This window comes from Anomaloglossus baeobatrachus, unplaced genomic scaffold (genome assembly GCF_048569485.1).
Source record: "Anomaloglossus baeobatrachus isolate aAnoBae1 unplaced genomic scaffold, aAnoBae1.hap1 Scaffold_67, whole genome shotgun sequence".
Lineage (NCBI taxonomy): Eukaryota > Metazoa > Chordata > Amphibia > Anura > Aromobatidae > Anomaloglossus > Anomaloglossus baeobatrachus.
Window position 1 is genome coordinate 258619 of NW_027445041.1, and position 19226 is coordinate 277844.

General features: G+C 42.9%; 1 pseudogene; it reads right to left on the reverse strand.

Moving 5' to 3' along the window:
• Positions 1 to 16301: 16301 nt before the first annotated feature.
• LOC142286627 (U2 spliceosomal RNA) lies at positions 16302 to 16508 on the reverse strand (annotated as a pseudogene).
• Positions 16509 to 19226: the final 2718 nt, after the last annotated feature.

Consider the following 19226-nt stretch of genomic DNA (forward strand, 5'->3'; position numbering starts at 1 on the left):
AAATGAAATGACCACAATTTTCTCCAAAACTATAACAGATGCAAACTTGTCCTGTGTGGTGGAGATGAGATTTGATAAAGTAAGTGGAAATCCAGTAAAAGTTTCATTTGGCTACTTTGCACTCTCGAGATAATCGTCACCATGTGCCAAATGCAATATTAAAACAGGAATCTAAACACATTCGCGCAAAAATGAAATGACCACAATTTTCTCCAAAACTATAACAGATGCAAACTTGTCCTGTGTGGTGGAGATGAGATTTGATAAAGTAAGTGGAAATCCAGTAAAAGTTTCATTTGGCTACTTTGCACTCTCGAGATAATCGTCACCATGTGCCAAATGCAATAAAAAAGGAATCTGAACACATTTGCGCAAAAATGAAATGACCACAATTTTCTCCAAAACTATAACAGATGCAAACTTGTCCTGTGTGGTGGAGATGAGATTTGATAAAGTAAGTGGAAATCCAGTAAAAGTTTCATTTGGCTACTTTGCACTCTCGAGATAATCGTCACCATGTGCCAAATGCAATATTAAAACAGTAATCTGAACACATTCGCGCAAAAATGAAATGACCACAATTTTCTCCAAAACTATAACAGATGCAAACTTGTCCTGTGTGGTGGAGATGAGATTTGATAAAGTAAGTGGAAATCCAGTAAAAGTTTCATTAGGCTACTTTGCACTCTCGAGATAATCGTCACCATGTGCCAAATGCAATAAAAAAGGAATCTGAACACATTCGCGCAAAAATGAAATGACCACAATTTTCTCCAAAACTATAACAGATGCAAACTTGTCCTGTGTGGTGGAGATGAGATTTGATAAAGTAAGTGGAAATCCAGTAAAAGTTTCATTTGGCTACTTTGCACTCTCGAGATAATCGTCACCATGTGCCAAATGCAATAAAAAAGGAATCTGAACACATTCGCGCAAAAATGAAATGACCACAATTTTCTCCAAAACTATAACAGATGCAAACTTGTCCTGTGTGGTGGAGATGAGATTTGATAAAGTAAGTGGAAATCCAGTAAAAGTTTCATTTGGCTACTTTGCACTCTCGAGATAATCGTCACCATGTGCCAAATGCAATAAAAAAGGAATCTGAACACATTCGCGCAAAAATGAAATGACCACAATTTTCTCCAAAACTATAACAGATGCAAACTTGTCCTGTGTGGTGGAGATGAGATTTGATAAAGTAAGTGGAAATCCAGTAAAAGTTTCATTTGGCTACTTTGCACTCTCGAGATAATCGTCACCATGTGCCAAATGCAATATTAAAACAGGAATCTGAACACATTCGCGCAAAAATGAAATGACCACAATTTTCTCCAAAACTATAACAGATGCAAACTTGTCCTGTGTGGTGGAGATGAGATTTGATAAAGTAAGTGGAAATCCAGTAAAAGTTTCATTTGGCTACTTTGCACTCTCGAGATAATCATCACCATGTGCCTAATGCAATAAAAAAGGAATCTGAACACATTTGCGCAAAAATGAAATGACCACAATTTTCTCCAAAACTATAACAGATGCAAACTTGTCCAGTGTGGTGGAGATGAGATTTGATAAAGTAAGTGGAAATCCAGTAAAAGTTTCATTTGGCTACTTTGCACTCTCGAGATAATCGTCACCATGTGCCAAATGCAATATTAAAACAGTAATCTGAACACATTCGCGCAAAAATGAAATGACCACAATTTTCTCCAAAACTATAACAGATGCAAACTTGTCCTGTGTGGTGGAGATGAGATTTGATAAAGTAAGTGGAAATCCAGTAAAAGTTTCATTAGGCTACTTTGCACTCTCGAGATAATCGTCACCATGTGCCAAATGCAATAAAAAAGGAATCTGAACACATTCGCGCAAAAATGAAATGACCACAATTTTCTCCAAAACTATAACAGATGCAAACTTGTCCTGTGTGGTGGAGATGAGATTTGATAAAGTAAGTGGAAATCCAGTAAAAGTTTCATTTGGCTACTTTGCACTCTCGAGATAATCGTCACCATGTGCCAAATGCAATAAAAAAGGAATCTGAACACATTCGCGCAAAAATGAAATGACCACAATTTTCTCCAAAACTATAACAGATGCAAACTTGTCCTGTGTGGTGGAGATGAGATTTGATAAAGTAAGTGGAAATCCAGTAAAAGTTTCATTTGGCTACTTTGCACTCTCGAGATAATCGTCACCATGTGCCAAATGCAATAAAAAAGGAATCTGAACACATTCGCGCAAAAATGAAATGACCACAATTTTCTCCAAAACTATAACAGATGCAAACTTGTCCTGTGTGGTGGAGATGAGATTTGATAAAGTAAGTGGAAATCCAGTAAAAGTTTCATTTCATTTTTGCGCGAATGTGTTCAGATTACTGTTTTAATATTGCATTTGGCACATGGTGACGATTATCTCGAGAGTGCAAAGTAGCCAAATGAAACTTTTACTGGATTTCCACTTAAATGATAAACTGGCTATGTCCTGGATAGCAAACATGTGTTGAATATTATTTCTCAGATGAAATGGCAAGATAATTTTAGTTGGTTAACTTGTGATGTGCAATCACTGTATACATCCATTCCACATTCTCTTGCCATTTTAGCGTTGAAAGATTTGCTCAAAAAATATTCTGACTACTCACTTGAATTACAGGACTATTTGATTGACGTAACTGAGTTTTTACTCAAAAACAACTATTTTACCTTTTTAAATAAAGGATATATTCAGTTACAGGGATGTTCAATGGGCGCACGGTTTTCCCCCTCTCTAGCAGGCATATTTATGTTTTGGTGGGAAGAACAATATATTTTTAATCAGTGCAATCCTTTTTTCTCGGATATAGTATTATATCTGAGATTTATAGATGATGTACTTATTGTATGGCAAAATCCAAACAAAAAAATTGAGGATTTCATATCATATATTAATAATAATGCCCATAATCTCTTTTTCACTTTTTTTCATGATGTATCAAAAATTAATTTTTTGGATATACAATTCCATGGGAAGAGTGACAATGGAGAAATTAATTGCAGTCTTTATAGAAAACCCATATCAGGCAACTCATTATTACATGCGGGAAGTTGCCATCCAAAGCATGTTATAAATAACATCCCTACAGGTGAATATGTCCGTGCTAGGAGATGTTGCAACACCCAAAATGGTTTTGAGGCAGAATGCAGCACTATTGAAAAAAGGTTTTTGGCAAGAGGGTATAAAATGACAAATCTCCAGAAAGCCAAAACCAAGGCAATCAAAGTGAGTAGGTCACAATATTTGGACATGAATAAAACCAGAGATAATCCCCAGAAAGAATTGTCAGTTGTTTTTTCAACAACATACAGTAAAAATTATTATGATGTAATTAAAATTATTAAAAAATATTTACCCATTTTATCTACAGATGACACATTACACAAAATCTTAAAAAATGGAGTTAAATTTGTTTCAAAAAGGAACATTACATTGGGATCCATGTTATCACCTAGTGATCATATGAATAGGTGCGGTTCCACTAAAAAAAAAACACTGGCAATTGGTTACCCAGCACAGGCTCTTTCAAATGTGGCCACAGATCGTGTGGACTATGCGGTTATATGTCAAATGTGAAAGAATTTTCTTCATTTACAGATAAAAAAACGTATAAAATAATGTCACTCATAAACTGCAGTTCAGACCATGTGGTTTATTTAATATCGTGTACTATTTGCCAGTTACAATATATAGGCAGCACTTGTCATTCTCTCAGAAATAGGATATCTGAACACATTTATGATGTTAATAATGCCACCACCAGAAAATTATCAGGAGCGTCTCAACATTTTTGCGACGCACATGCAGGTAATTTAACAGGCATGAAAGTTAATGCCATTGAAAAAATTCAACTACCTAGAAGGGGTGGAAATTTGAAAGATATCCTCTTTCAGAGAGAAATAAAATGGATGTTTTTAATGGGCACTAGATTTCCGAAAGGTTTAAATAAAAGAAATGAATTGATGTTTGCATATTAATCTGGCTAAAAAACTAAAAAAACTTTGTATATATATATAAGTGTTATAAGCATTATATGGAGTGATATAACTCAAGGGGTTAATGTTTTTGTAATTGTCTTGCTCTCTCCTTGCATTTGATCACATGTTTGGGTTCAGCCCTTTTTAAACAGTTCTGTGACTAGATGGTTTAGAGACTGAATAAGAACTGGATGTTCGAAACGCGTCCTCTCTGACATGGGCTTGACCACCATAGCATGGACTTTTTAATGATAAGAAAATAAAGGAAGTTTTATTTTAAAGAACAAAATGCCTGGAGTTTTGTGCTGGTGAAATCCTTCAACCAATTTCAATGCACATGGACTGGCTCTCCAAACCTCTTCTCCGTGCACAGCCCAGGATTACTGGCTTCCATCACACAGGTGAGCTGGGCAAAAAACCTCTTTCTACCTTCACCTTGAGCTGCTATACCCGTGCTCCCTGTGATTCATGAATAGGAACTGTCAGTAAGTCAATTATCATTGTTTTGGATCTTTTCAATAAGAGACATTGTATACTTTATATGATGAAATTGCATGACTTATAGTTCCTTATAAAAAATTCTGTCATAAAATGGAAGACCAGATGAATGAAGCTAATAGCAATCAGATTTTTGTTACTTCAGACAGACTACGTATGGAGAGAGCAGCAAAAATGTTTTCATTGAATAAACAAGGTACCCCCTTGGAAACGCACACAGAAATGAATCAAATTATGTGGGAATTAGAAAAAGTGATGTCAGCGAGAATTCGTACCTGGTGGGACAGCGAAACCTTGCAAGCATATCTTGACAAAAATATGGTTCCCAGGGGACTTCGGCTGAACAAAAGACCCACAGTTGAATTTAATCAAGAATTTGTTGCAAAATGGGACACTATCTTATCTGAATGCTCCAAAAGACTTATTCAATTAATTATAGAACAAGAACGAAATAAAATAGGTGTGTTGGAGAATAAAATTAAAGAAATTGAAGTTTCCCTTGCACAATATTCAGGTCTGGATGCTTATAAGACCACGAAAGACCAGATAAACACTAAAATCATTGCCCTTGAGGATACAATCACTGCATTCAAAGAAAAAAAGTTTGTTCGTGATTTAAGGGACTATGAGGATAATAAAATCTACAATTGGCATAATTCCAGGAGATTTTTCCAAGCTGGTCCCAGATCCATATTGAAAAATCATAAAAGACGTAACAATTCTACTCGTGTCAATTTTTCTTCTACGGACTTTGAAACGACTGATGTGGACTCTACAGACTATAATACTGACACGTCCGATAATAATTTTGACACCCCATCCACTTCTTCAAGTGTGTCAAAAAACTTGAAAAATCAGCCGTTTTTTCAAAAAAATCGAAAAAAACAAGGAGGAGCGGCCGCAAACATAGAAAGTCATGTGTACCAACACAATCATTTCACGAGGGGGAAAAGGAAATGAATATTGATAATAATAATTTTTCTGTTATAAATATGTCGGCATGCATTTTAAACAGCAGTGAAATTAGTGTTTTGAAAAGGGGTTTAAATTTTGTTCCCAACAAGAGGTTTGATCTTTTTAAAACAATACTAGATGTTAATAAGTTTATCCGAAAATTAACAGTAAAAAAACACTTCTTTCACGATGAAAATGAGGTTAATGTTCCTAATGTTTCAAATGCATCAGCTGACATTTTTTTCTCTCCTATGTCATTTAAAGAACAAATGGCTTTACAAGATTTGCATGATTTGTCAAGTGATAGTGGTGCCGGACCCAATCCACATTGTGTGGTTTCCCACTTTAATGTTCCTAATCCCAGTTTTTATCCCATACCTTCGAGGTGTGATCAGATGACTGATTTCCAGAACATAGTAGAAAAGGAATTAACTGCTCTTTCTCATTTACAAGAACCAATGGTTCAAAATTTGTCTAAGACTGAGAAGGATGCGATTATTTCCTTGCAAAAAAACTCTAACATCATAATAAAAAATTCTGACAAGGGGGGGGCAGTCGTAGTTTTGGATACTGGACTTTATGAAAGGGAGGTATTGACTATGTTACAGGATTGTGATACCTACAGGAGAGTCGATCATGACCCCTCTGCAGATATAAAAAAATCCTTGGAAAAAATTCTAGAAGAAGGCTTACATTTGGGTTTAATTGATGAAAAATTGAGAGATTATCTTAATCCATCTTATTGTTTAATACCATTATTACATGCCTTACCCAAGTCACATAAAAACCAATTTCCCCCAAAAATGAGACCGATTGTCTCAGGTATAGATTCTTATACTGAACATCTAGCAGAGTGGTTGGATAACCACCTTCAATTTCTTCCTAAAATGTCTCCTGGCTATGTCCTGGATAGCAAACATGTGTTGAATATTATTTCTCAGATGAAATGGCAAGATAATTTTAGTTGGTTAACTTGTGATGTGCAATCACTGTATACATCCATTCCACATTCTCTTGCCATTTTAGCGTTGAAAGATTTGCTCAAAAAATATTCTGACTACTCACTTGAATTACAGGACTATTTGATTGACGTAACTGAGTTTTTACTCAAAAACAACTATTTTACCTTTTTAAATAAAGGATATATTCAGTTACAGGGATGTTCAATGGGCGCACGGTTTTCCCCCTCTCTAGCAGGCATATTTATGTTTTGGTGGGAAGAACAATATATTTTTAATCAGTGCAATCCTTTTTTCTCGGATATAGTATTATATCTGAGATTTATAGATGATGTACTTATTGTATGGCAAAATCCAAACAAAAAAATTGAGGATTTCATATCATATATTAATAATAATGCCCATAATCTCTTTTTCACTTTTTTTCATGATGTATCAAAAATTAATTTTTTGGATATACAATTCCATGGGAAGAGTGACAATGGAGAAATTAATTGCAGTCTTTATAGAAAACCCATATCAGGCAACTCATTATTACATGCGGGAAGTTGCCATCCAAAGCATGTTATAAATAACATCCCTACAGGTGAATATGTCCGTGCTAGGAGATGTTGCAACACCCAAAATGGTTTTGAGGCAGAATGCAGCACTATTGAAAAAAGGTTTTTGGCAAGAGGGTATAAAATGACAAATCTCCAGAAAGCCAAAACCAAGGCAATCAAAGTGAGTAGGTCACAATATTTGGACATGAATAAAACCAGAGATAATCCCCAGAAAGAATTGTCAGTTGTTTTTTCAACAACATACAGTAAAAATTATTATGATGTAATTAAAATTATTAAAAAATATTTACCCATTTTATCTACAGATGACACATTACACAAAATCTTAAAAAATGGAGTTAAATTTGTTTCAAAAAGGAACATTACATTGGGATCCATGTTATCACCTAGTGATCATATGAATAGGTGCGGTTCCACTAAAAAAAACACTGGCAATTGGTTACCCAGCACAGGCTCTTTCAAATGTGGCCACAGATCGTGTGGACTATGCGGTTATATGTCAAATGTGAAAGAATTTTCTTCATTTACAGATAAAAAAACGTATAAAATAATGTCACTCATAAACTGCAGCTCAGACCATGTGGTTTATTTAATATCGTGTACTATTTGCCAGTTACAATATATAGGCAGCACTTGTCGTTCTCTCAGAAAGAGGATATCTGAACACATTTATGATGTTAATAATGCCACCACCAGAAAATTATCAGGAGCGTCTCAACATTTTCGCGACGCACATGCAGGTAATTTAACAGGCATGAAAGTTAATGCCATTGAAAAAATTCAACTACCTAGAAGGGGTGGAAATTTGAAAGATATCCTCTTTCAGAGAGAAATAAAATGGATGTTTTTAATGGGCACTAGATTTCCGAAAGGTTTAAATAAAAGAAATGAATTGATGTTTGCATATTAATCTGGCTAAAAAACTAAAAAAACTTTGTATATATATATAAGTGTTATAAGCATTATATGGAGTGATATAACTCAAGGGGTTAATGTTTTTGTAATTGTCTTGCTCTCTCCTTGCATTTGATCACATGTTTGGGTTCAGCCCTTTTTAAACAGTTCTGTGACTAGATGGTTTAGAGACTGAATAAGAACTGGATGTTCGAAACGCGTCCTCTCTGACATGGGCTTGACCACCATAGCATGGACTTTTTAATGATAAGAAAATAAAGGAAGTTTTATTTTAAAGAACAAAATGCCTGGAGTTTTGTGCTGGTGAAATCCTTCAACCAATTTCAAACCACAAGGAAGGGGTATACCGGGTGGTACAGGAGTATGAGCGGGTTTTTAGCAAGCACCCTCTAGATTTTGGGCAGATTAAAGGGGTTCAACACCACATCCCTACCGGTACACACTCCCCTATTAAAGAGAGATACAGGCCTATTCCCCCTGCGCACTACCAATGCGCCAAAGACATGTTGAGGAACATGAAGGAGGCAGGGGTTATTAGGGACAGCTGTAGTCCCTGGGCCGCTCCGTTGGTGCTGGTTAAGAAGAAGGATGGCACCATGCGGATGTGTGTGGATTACCGGAAGATTAACCAGATAACGCATAAGGATGCTTACCCTCTGCCCCGCATCAAAGAGTCCCTGGCCTCGCTGAGAACCGCTAACTACTTCTCCACCCTTGACCTCACCAGCGGGTACTGGCAGGTGGCCGTGGCACCGGAAGACCGAGAGAAGACTGCCTATGGGACCATTTTGCTGTACTTGGATGATGTGATTGTGTACTCACAGACGTATGAAGCCCACCTGGAGCACCTAGCCGAGGTGTTCGCGTCCCTTGCCAAGTATGGGATGAAGTTGAAGCCCTCAAAGTGTCATCTGCTGAAACCCAGAGTGCAGTACCTAGGACATGTGGTTGGTGCGGAAGGTGTCGCCCCCAACCCCGAGAAGATCACCGCCATCCAAGACTGGCCGAGACCGACCACAGTGAGGGAAGTGAGGCAGTTTCTGGGCCTGGTGGGATATTACCGTCGCTTCATTAAGGGGTACACAAAGATGGCTGCCCCCATGCAAGACCTCCTCGCAGGACAGACCAAGGGTGGTAGATCCCTAGTAGCCCCATTGGTGTGGGAAGAAAAGCATGAGGAATCCTTCCGCCAGCTGAGAACAGCCCTGACAGGAGAGGAAATCCTAGCGTACCCTGACTACAGCCGCCCATTCATCCTCTACACCGACGCCAGCAATGTGGGCTTGGGGGCTGTTCTATCCCAGGTCCAAGACAGAAGGGAAAAGGTAATAGCTTATGCTAGCCGAAAACTCCGACCGACTGAGAGGAACCCTGAGAACTACATCTCCTTCAAGCTTGAGCTCTTGGCACTGGTGTGGGCTATCACCGAGCGGTTCCGTCATTACCTGGCAGCAGCCAAGTTCACCGCGTACACAGACAATAACCTGCTGACCCATCTAGATACGGCCAAGCTGGGCGCGTTGGAGCAGCGGTGGGTGACCAGGTTAGCCAACTACGATTTCACCATCAAGTACCGGGCCGGCCGTACCAACGTCAATGCCAATGCACTCTCCCGGATGCCCCACCTGTCGGAAGAGGGGCCAGAGGATGATGACCTCGAAGAGATCGAGTTGCCTGCATTTCACCGGCCATTCACTGAGAAGGTGCACGTCTACCAACAACGGGTGAACCTGGATCCGCTGCCCCGACAGGACTGGCAGGAAGCTCAGGACCAGGCACCTGCTGTCCGCCTGGTCAAGACTCTAGTGGAACAGGGTTCTGCTGGGATAGACCCTGCTGCCCCTGCCGAAGCCCAACGTCTGTGGCAAGAACGGAACCGGCTATACCTACACCAGGGGAAGTTGTATCGCGAGCTGATTAATCCAAAGACTCACGAGAAGATCCGCCAGCTGGTGATTCCCCAGGCTAACGTACCCACCGTCCTGCAAGCATACCATGATGGTGCAGTGCACTTCGGGTGGAAGAAGCTAGAGATGTTGTTAAGAGAGCGGTTCTATTGGAGTGGAATGCGGGAATCTGTGGAGGCCTGGTGCCGAGAATGTGGCCCTTGCGCATTGAGAAGGAAGGACGAGGCCAGCCAGAAGGCACCCCTACACCCGATCATTACACACCAACCGCTGGAGCTGGTTGCCCTTGACCATGTAAAGCTCACCCCCAGCCGAAGTGGGTACACCTACGCTCTGACCATCGTAGACCACTACTCGAGGTTCCTGGTGGTTGTCCCAGTTAAGGACTTAACCGGCCGCACCGCTGCTAAGGCTTTCCAGGCTTATTTCTGTTGACCGCATTGGTACCCGGAGAGGGTGCTTACCGACCAGGGTCCGGCCTTTGAAGCAGAGGTATTCCAGGAATTCTGCCAGTTGTACGGCTGCAAGAAAATCCGGACCACGCCTTACCACGCCCAAACCAATGGCATTTGTGAAAAGATGAACCACTTGGTCCTGGGCCTCCTCAAGACGTTACCACTGGAAGAGCGGAACCTGTGGCTGGAGAAGCTACCTGACCTGGTCGATATGTACAACAACATCCCTTCCAGCTCTACGAAATGCACTCCAGCATACCTGATGAGAGCTCGTCCCGGCCGGCTACCAGTGGATCTGGAAATGGGCTTGGAAGCTTCAGAAGCACTCCTGTCGACAGCTGAATGGGACACTCGGCGGAGGACACAGTACCGACAGGTCCAGGAGTATGTTGAAAAGAACTTGTGCCGGAGTCGGGGACAACAGGAGCAGTGCTTCAACAAGAAGGCGCCTGCCGGTTCCTTCCAACCTGGGGATGTAGTGCTGAAGCGGGAGGGCCCACAAGCTGGATGATCAATGGGAAAAAACCCCGTATGTAGTCCAGCCCACAGGATGGGAGAATGGGAAGGCCTACCAGATCAGCCGTGACCAGGGGGGGACTTTGGCCACGGTTTCCCGAGACCACCTGAAGAAGTGCCCACCAGCATTGAGAGTAGCGGATGAGGCTCCAGTTCCCAGTCCAGTGGAGAAGGAAAAAGAGGTAATCCACACCATGATGGGTGATTTTCCAGCAGACTGGCCTACACAGAACGGTGCGGTGATCCTTCCAGTGATACTGTTCCCACAACCCGTGGATGAAGAAATGATGGAAACGGTTAACCGCGAGCCAGTGCCCAGGGATGTACCTGTACCCAGCTCCCCTACGCCTCCGCCTGCCCCACATGATAGCAGGGAGGAGGAACTGACTGTTCCCTCTGCCCCACTGCCTGTCACCACTGACACCGGACCCCGAAGGTCCACTCGCCCCAACCTAGGTAGACCCCCACTTAGGTACAGGGAAACTACTCTTTAAAAGGGGGGGGCTTTATGTGTTGAGTGTACCAGTTTGAAAGTTTTAAATGATAAGTAAAGATGATCAACCAAAGAAGTTTACCTGATTGAACCGTGATTAAACCGGCCGTTGCCGGCAACTGTTGTCCCCGTAGGGACTGTGCAACCATTGCGTAAGGAACTGCTTACGGACAAGCCCGAGAACTTGCAGGGCAACCACAAACTTAGTGCAATGTAAATAAAAATGTTTGTTGGCTTGACACCGTTACCGCCTCCGGAGAGGCTGATTTGGGAGGATGGGCCTGGAGGAAAGGGATGGCCTAGGCCCGCCACTACCGTAACCAGTGGCGATCCTCCGGGGGTTCAGGGGTCCCCTTGGACGTGGGCCCCCTGAAAGAGACAGAACCCGCTCGGGCAACTTGGTGCTGGACTGGGGTCAAGGGGTGCTGCCCGCTTCTTAGGGGCAGCATCAGGGCCAGGTTGTTTGGGTGGGAGAAGAGCGGAAGCTGTACCGTTGTAAAATGTTTATGATGCTTTTACATGTTTTACCGTTTTATTCTTTTTCAGTTGTGAAAATAAAACCGGTGATGGACGGGCAGCCCGCGGACGGTCTGCATTTTACTATAGGGGAATGTGGCGCCCTGGACAAGCCAGGTCGTCACAGGTACTACACCAACACACTCTACACTCCGGCTAGGCACACCGAAGCTAAACACAAATCCTAGTTGCCTTCCTCCAGGGGCTGATGTCCACACCAGGGGGTGGGCCAGGCGGTTGATCCCACCCACCGAGGAGTTCACAGTCCTGGAGGCGGGAAAAGGAGTCAGATTAGAGATCAGTTTTGGAGTTAGAGAAGTGAAGAGGAGAGGAGACTGACCGTGTCCGGGTGTGTGGCCCGGGCACTCAGCAAGGTTGGCAGACGGTGGTGACCTTCTGCAGGAGAGGCTGATTGGAGTGAACCGTACGGACCGGGGATGGGCGGTGGCCCGCCGGTACCAGATCGGGGAGTGAAGAGAAGCCAGCACCATCCGGCAGGGCCTACGGACCCCGACCAGTCTAGGAGTCGCCGTAAAACCGGTCAAATCCGTTAGCGACAGGAACCTCAAGGGTTTCCCAGCAGTCAAGACCCGATTGAAGGCAACAGCTCACACCGTAGAGGGAAGCACAGTCACCGCCAAGGCTACAGTTCCCAGGGCCAGAGCCTGCGGGCAAAAGGGGCTGCCTCAGCATCCATCCAAGCTGGGGAGCGGGTTACCGGTGGGAAGCCCGCTAGATTTTGGGGGAATAAAAGGGGTCCAACACCACATCCCCACAGGTGCACACCCACCCATCAAAGAGAGCTATAAGCCAATACCACCTTCACATTGCCAGTGTACCAAGGACATGTTGAGCAACATGAAGGCGGCTGGGGTTATCCGTGACAGTTGTAGCCTTTGGGCAGCTCTGTTGATCCTGTTAAAAAAGAAGGACGGCACCACTCCCCGTATTGAGGAATCGCTAGCTGCATTGAGAACTGCAAATTATTTTTCTACCCTTGATCTCACTAGTCACTATTGGCAAGTGTCCGTTGCTGAGGCAGACCGGGAGAAGACCGCCTTCGCCACCCCTATGGGTCTCTGCGAGTTCAAAAGCATGCCCTTCGAGCTGTGCAATGCGCCAGGAATCTTCCAGAGGCTGATGGAATGCTGCTTGGGACAAGATTTTAGGGTGTATAAAAAGGGAGATTAGATCCCGTGATCCCAACGTATTGTTACACCTCTATAAATCACTTGTAAGGCTACATCTGGAATATGGGAACCAGTTTTGGGCTCCACATTTTAAAAAGGACATTCAGAAGTTAGAGTCAGTTCAAAGGTGGGCAACTAGACTACTACAAGGAATGGAAGGCCTCCCATATGATGACAAGTTGAAAAAGTTATTAAGTGATTATTGGCTGCAATGGGGCTTTCTGGCTGGTGCCAGCCTCTCTTCTTAGCACACAGGAACCACAATCCCTACACCATGCTTCAATGGATTCTCTCATCCCAGCCCAGTAAAACTACATATTTTACACAGTCATAAGCAGCCCATGGGCATTCACCTGCATTCAAACCAATAACAGCTCATAGACCAGACAATCCATCTACCACTGGACCAAAGACAGGAAGTTAAATCCACTGCCTGCGGTAACCAACTTAATCCTATAGGCTACTCACACAACAAACCCAACAGAAAGGAAAAAAACATGGCTTCGATTATCCATCCAATGAAAACGCATAACCATTGTGAGCCATTGGACAATGCAATTGGACACATGGTGACTTGGTGCACGGCCCAATGAATCAAGTCTTTACTTCATATTCACGGTTTAAGCCCTTGGGTTCTAATGTGCCCAGAGTACATATCCAGAAAGATTCTCTTTCTTTGAGCTAAACACAAGTCAACAATACATTGTAAGCAGATTCTATTACCAGTCCCACACCATTTTGTGACGCATAATCACACAGTGATCCAATTAAGATTCCAAGTCATCGAACATGTCCAAGCCATACGCAGAGGAGGCAATAGAATTAGGAAGCTCAAAGAAAGGGAATCTTTCTGGATATATACTCTGAGCACATTGGAACCCAAAGGCTTAAACCATGAATATGAAGTACAGACTTGATTCATTGGGCCATGCATGGACATAATGGACATAATTCTTATAGGCAGGACAGGTAATAAGGAGCACAAGGGATATGCTAAAATGTGTTGTGTGACAAGACAGACACAGGAAAGGAGATGATAACAGGTGTAGGGACCAACAAGGTGAGACAAGGGGTATCAGGATAGGGTCAAGTAGGTATGAATGTAGTAATGGGGCAGGCATAGAGAATTGTATGCGAATGTGAATTACAATAAGTCACTAAGGAAAGGAATATGTGAGTGTGTGCCTAATGTAAACTAATATTGTACTGGCAAAATTATAGATGGAAAGGGAGAAGGGGAGAGGGGAGAGAGGAGGCTGTAATTGACTACAAGGGTATGAGTTATGAGTGATCATAGGGATAGTGCTACATAAGTGGAAATACCTATGGAGGACCGGATGTGTAAGCGCATACCTTATACAAACCTATAGAGTGCTGATGGGTGAGAGTGTGATGTTAGATATAAGACATCCTATAGTGAATAGTGAGCCGTAATCAAGTGCAACAGGGATATTTCACGTGACTATGGGAACCTGGAAGGTAAAGAAAGGTGAGAAAAAACTGTTAGACAAGGTAATCAGACAAACATGACAAATAAAAAACAAGGAAGAATGGAACTCCATACATAGTGGAACCATATATAGTGTGAACACGAAAAAGAACCGGGCGTTAGAAAAAATGTGCACGGCCCAATGAATCAAGTCGGTTCTTCATATTCATGGTTTAAGCCCTTGGGTTCCAACGTGCCCAGAGTATATATCCAGAAAGATTCCCTTTCTTTGAGCTTCCTAATTCTATCGCCTCCTCTGCGTATGGCTGGGACATGTTCGATGACTTGGAATCTTAATTGGGCCACTGTGCGATTATGCGTCACAAAATGGTGTGGGACTGGTAATAGAATCTGCTTACAACATATTGTTGATTTGTGCTTAGCACAAAGAAAGGGAATCTTTCTGGATATGTACTCTGGACACATTAGAACCCAAGGGCTTAAACCGTGAATATGAAGTACAGACTTGATTCATTGGGCCGTGCACCATGTCACCATGTGTGCAATTGCATTGTCCAATGGCTCACAATGGTTATGCGTTTTCATTGGATGGATAATCGAAGCCATGTTTTTTTCCTTTCTCTTGGGTTTGTTGTGTGAGTAGACTATAGGATTAAGTTAGTTACCGCAGGCAGTGGATTTAGCTTCCTGTCTTTGGTCCAGTGGTAGATTGATTGTTTGGTCTATGAGCTGTTATGGGTTTTAATCCAGGTGAATGCCCATGGGCTGCTTATAACTGTGTGAAATATGTAGTTTTACTGGGCTGGGATGAGAGAATCCATCGAAGCATGGTGTAGGGATTGTGGTTCCTGTGTGCTAAGAAGAAAGGCTGGCACCAGCCAGAAAGCCCCATTACAGCCAATAATCAACCGCTAGCCGCTGGAACTCGTTGCTCTAGATCATGTCAAACTCACACCAAGCAGGAATAGATACATTAGCCCACCATCCCACCCAAAGAGCAACTTCTGCTGCGCAGCTGGCTTTCTAGGCAGCAGCGCTATTGTGATGTCAGCGGGGGACATTGTGACAAGCCAGTGTTCCGTCACTTCATGTTGTGCACTGTTCAAACGGAAAATACATCAACAGGCAGACTACAGAAAAGCTTACTAACAAAGGTTAGAGAGGGGCTTTCTCAGAGGGCTTTTTACAGTTTGTCTATTCCCAATTAGCCGTTTAAGTATGCTTAATGAAAGTACTAATTCTTTCATAGGCCGCCCATTCTTAGTATTTGACGTTCCTTATATTGCGGTATCAGGCTTCGCAGCAGGTTGCAAAACATTCATCACCCATGACTGTCCCCAATTGGGCTCAGAAGCTAAATGTCTATCATGACCTCTCTTTTTGAAAGTCCAAGAGCAAGCAAACTCTTCCTCCAGGAGAGGGAGCCAACAGATCACTAAAGACATCATCATTGCTCAAAGAAAACACCGAAAAACAATGGAAGCTTTAATTGGAGTGGAATCTGATAGACAGCACCTGATGCCAAGTCTGCATCTTCTAACACCTGCAGTCACTGCAGCAGCTGAATCCAATGTGTCCAAAAGGGATCTATTCTATTCAATTGCAAATGATCTAGATAAGACTGAGAATAAGATACTGCACGGGACATAGCAGAGTTGGTCAAGTTGAGTGGAGATGAGTTTGCTATTTGGCACAGCTTTTGCATCAATAAAGCAAGTAAAAGGTGTGAAAGATAAAAAAAAGGGTGAAAGTGTGAAAAGTGAATTGGCCAAATTGAGGTGCATATAAAGTTTTTGCTTTCTTTCAATTCACTAATGGGGCTCATTTGAATCAGGTGAATTGAGTTCTGCTTTTGGAAACTGGGTTAAGAAGGGGTGCACCGGTCCTGGAGGTACTGCAATACCAGGTCAATGCGTGGAGTGGACAGAGCAAGATTTTTTCCATCTCCTTGTTCTAAAAATCCATTTAATATATGGTCCCCAGAGAGGGGACGTATCAGATATTAAACTGATAAGAACAGATTTAATTTTTTTTTTTTTCTGTTTATCAGTAGGACTTCAAAATAACAAAGGTGATCGCCTCCCGTTGCCTGGGAACCGTCCAGGCACAAGAGGGCTATGTGTCACCAGAAGGCGCACACACTTCCTCAAGGCCGGCAGACGTGCAATCCCAGGCACCTTCCAGTACCGACCAAGGTAGCGTCCTCCGAAACTACACTTGATCTTAGCCAAAAGGCCGAGAAGCTATAACCCGAATTGGTTACGGCCTTGAGTGGCACCCTGGCCTATACCGGACACATCTTAGGGAGAGGGAGACAAACCCACGCCTACAGAAGACATTTTGTCACCCAAGCCAACCCTTGAAAAGGCTGTTTTGCAGAGCAAAAACAAGAAGAATGATGCTTTTTGCAGCCGCCGCCCACTGCAATTAATCTGAATAACTCCTCCTCCTCCAAGCACCTCCCCTCCCCCTTGCAGTCTTTCCAATTCATGATACAAAAAGACGGACGGACAGGACAGGACAGGACAGGCTGCCTGACTTTCCGTCACTGCCACCTTTTGCCATCCTTGCCCGTAGAAAGCCCTTTCATCATCCCCAAACCCTAATCTTTTCCCTTCCCTTCCCAGCTGCGTCTCACTCCCTTTCATTAGGAAGTGAGCGCAGCCTTTTCTCCGTTCTGCACATGCGCGACGTTAAACACAAATGCGCAGGCGTGCGTTCCATTAGCCTCACTGCATTCCACTCCCATACAGGAAGTGGGCGCAGCTATTACTACGGTCGCACATAAAAGAACCCACGGCCACCACTGCACACAGCTGACTCCACCACAGGACACCCACTTCTACACCAACGCAGGTAAGACAGGATCGGCACCTCTATGCTCCCGTTACAATCAGGCTCAGTCACCATGTGATAACGCTCTCAACTCTTTAGTTGCAGGCTCCCCTTGCTTCACCTCCACTGGCTGTGCTGCCATTTCCTCTCCCACCTGGAAGGTATACTTTATTCCACTATTTTCCTGTTTCTCTCTTCCCCCTTTTCCCATAACCTACTTTTATCTGCATTTGTGGGGTATCTATATGCTATTTACATCATAGTTTTATTCATTAATATGGAAGGGAAGAGTGCCCATGAGAGTGTTGAACTGCGGAGAGCAAGAGATTAAGCTGCTCCGATTTGCCACCATTGATAAGCTGTTCTCAGTAGATACACATGCTATCCAAACAGCAGCATCCACCATTGCTTCAGCCCACCCATTCAGTGACAGCTCACCAAGTCAGCCAGAGGAGTGGTGTAAGGAATTACACGTAGGCACTGACTCCACACCTTCACATCACAAGAAGGGGGTCTACAGGCTAGTGCAAGAATACGAGCAAGTCTTCAGCAAACATCCGCTAGACTTTTGAAGAATAAAAGGGGTCAAACACTACATCCCCACAAGTGCACACCCACCCATCAAAGAGAGATATAAGCCAAAACTACCTGCACATTACCAGTGTACCAAGGACATGTTGAGCAACATGAAGGAGGCTGGGGTTATCCGTGACAGTTGTAGCCTCTGGGCAGCTCCGTTGGTCCTGTTAAAGAAGAAGGACAGCACCACTCCCCTGTATTGAGGAATAGCTAGCTGCATTGAGAACTGCAAATTATTTTTCTACCCTTGATCTCACTAGTCGCTATTGGCAAGTGTCCGTTGCTGAGGCAGACCGGGAGAAGACCGCCTTTGCCACCCCGATGGGTCTCTGCGAGTTCAAAAGCATGCCCTTCGAGCTGTGCAATTTGCCAGGAACCTTCCAGAGGCTGATGGAATGCTGCTTGGGACACCGAAACTTTGAAACGGTACTGCTATACCTTTATGATGTTATTGTTTATTCTAAAGCAAACAAGATTTTAGGGTGTATAAAAAGGGAGATTAGATCCGGTGATCCCAACGTATTGTTAACCCTCTATAAATCACTTGTAAGGCCACATCTGGAATATGGGGTAAAGTCCTGAGCAGGTTGATAACCATTGGTTTGAGCATGGTAGGGTGTAGTGCGCATCTTCCTGCATCGGTAAAAGCTGCAGAAGTCCTTGAAGATTTCCGCTTCAAAGGCAGTGCCTTGATCTGTGAGGACTCTCTCTGAGTAGCCATGAGGTCTGCATAAGTGTGCTTGGAAGACCTTCGCTGCAGTATGGGCCATTAGATCTTTGACTTGTACCACAACCATAAATCTCGAGTAGTTGTCTACCATCGTAAGTGCATACGTGAGCTCGCCTCGATATTCTGCAACAAAACTCCCTTTTTCGATTTCAGTTTCAGCAAACACTCCTCTTCCTGTAGAAAATATTTATCATTACCTAAGACAGTCATTCTAATGCATGACAATATTAAGGCAATTTAGTTAAAACTTGTTTTAACTCACCTTTAAGGGGATTGATGTATTTCATGGTCAATCCAGGTTTGTCAGTGATGGCACTGACATAATGTATGGCGTCTTTTTCGGGCGTTATCCTTTGCCTTTTCATTGTGAAAATCCAGTTGCCTATATCAAAGCAAATTCTACTACTTGTAAAGTATGCAGAAAATGAAATGTAGAACATATAACATCAACTGCTTAGGAACGCATCATAGGTTAGTACTTAAAAGGATATTGTCATGTTCTAGTCATAATGCAAGCTGGACATTTTTCATGTTACCCTGTAATCGCCGGCCTGTTCTAATGCTCACAAGCCAAGATATAGGCTCAGCTGCTAAGGCTTCCCTCTGCCTTCTGAATGAAACTTGAATATGTCTGGCTCACTGTGTATATA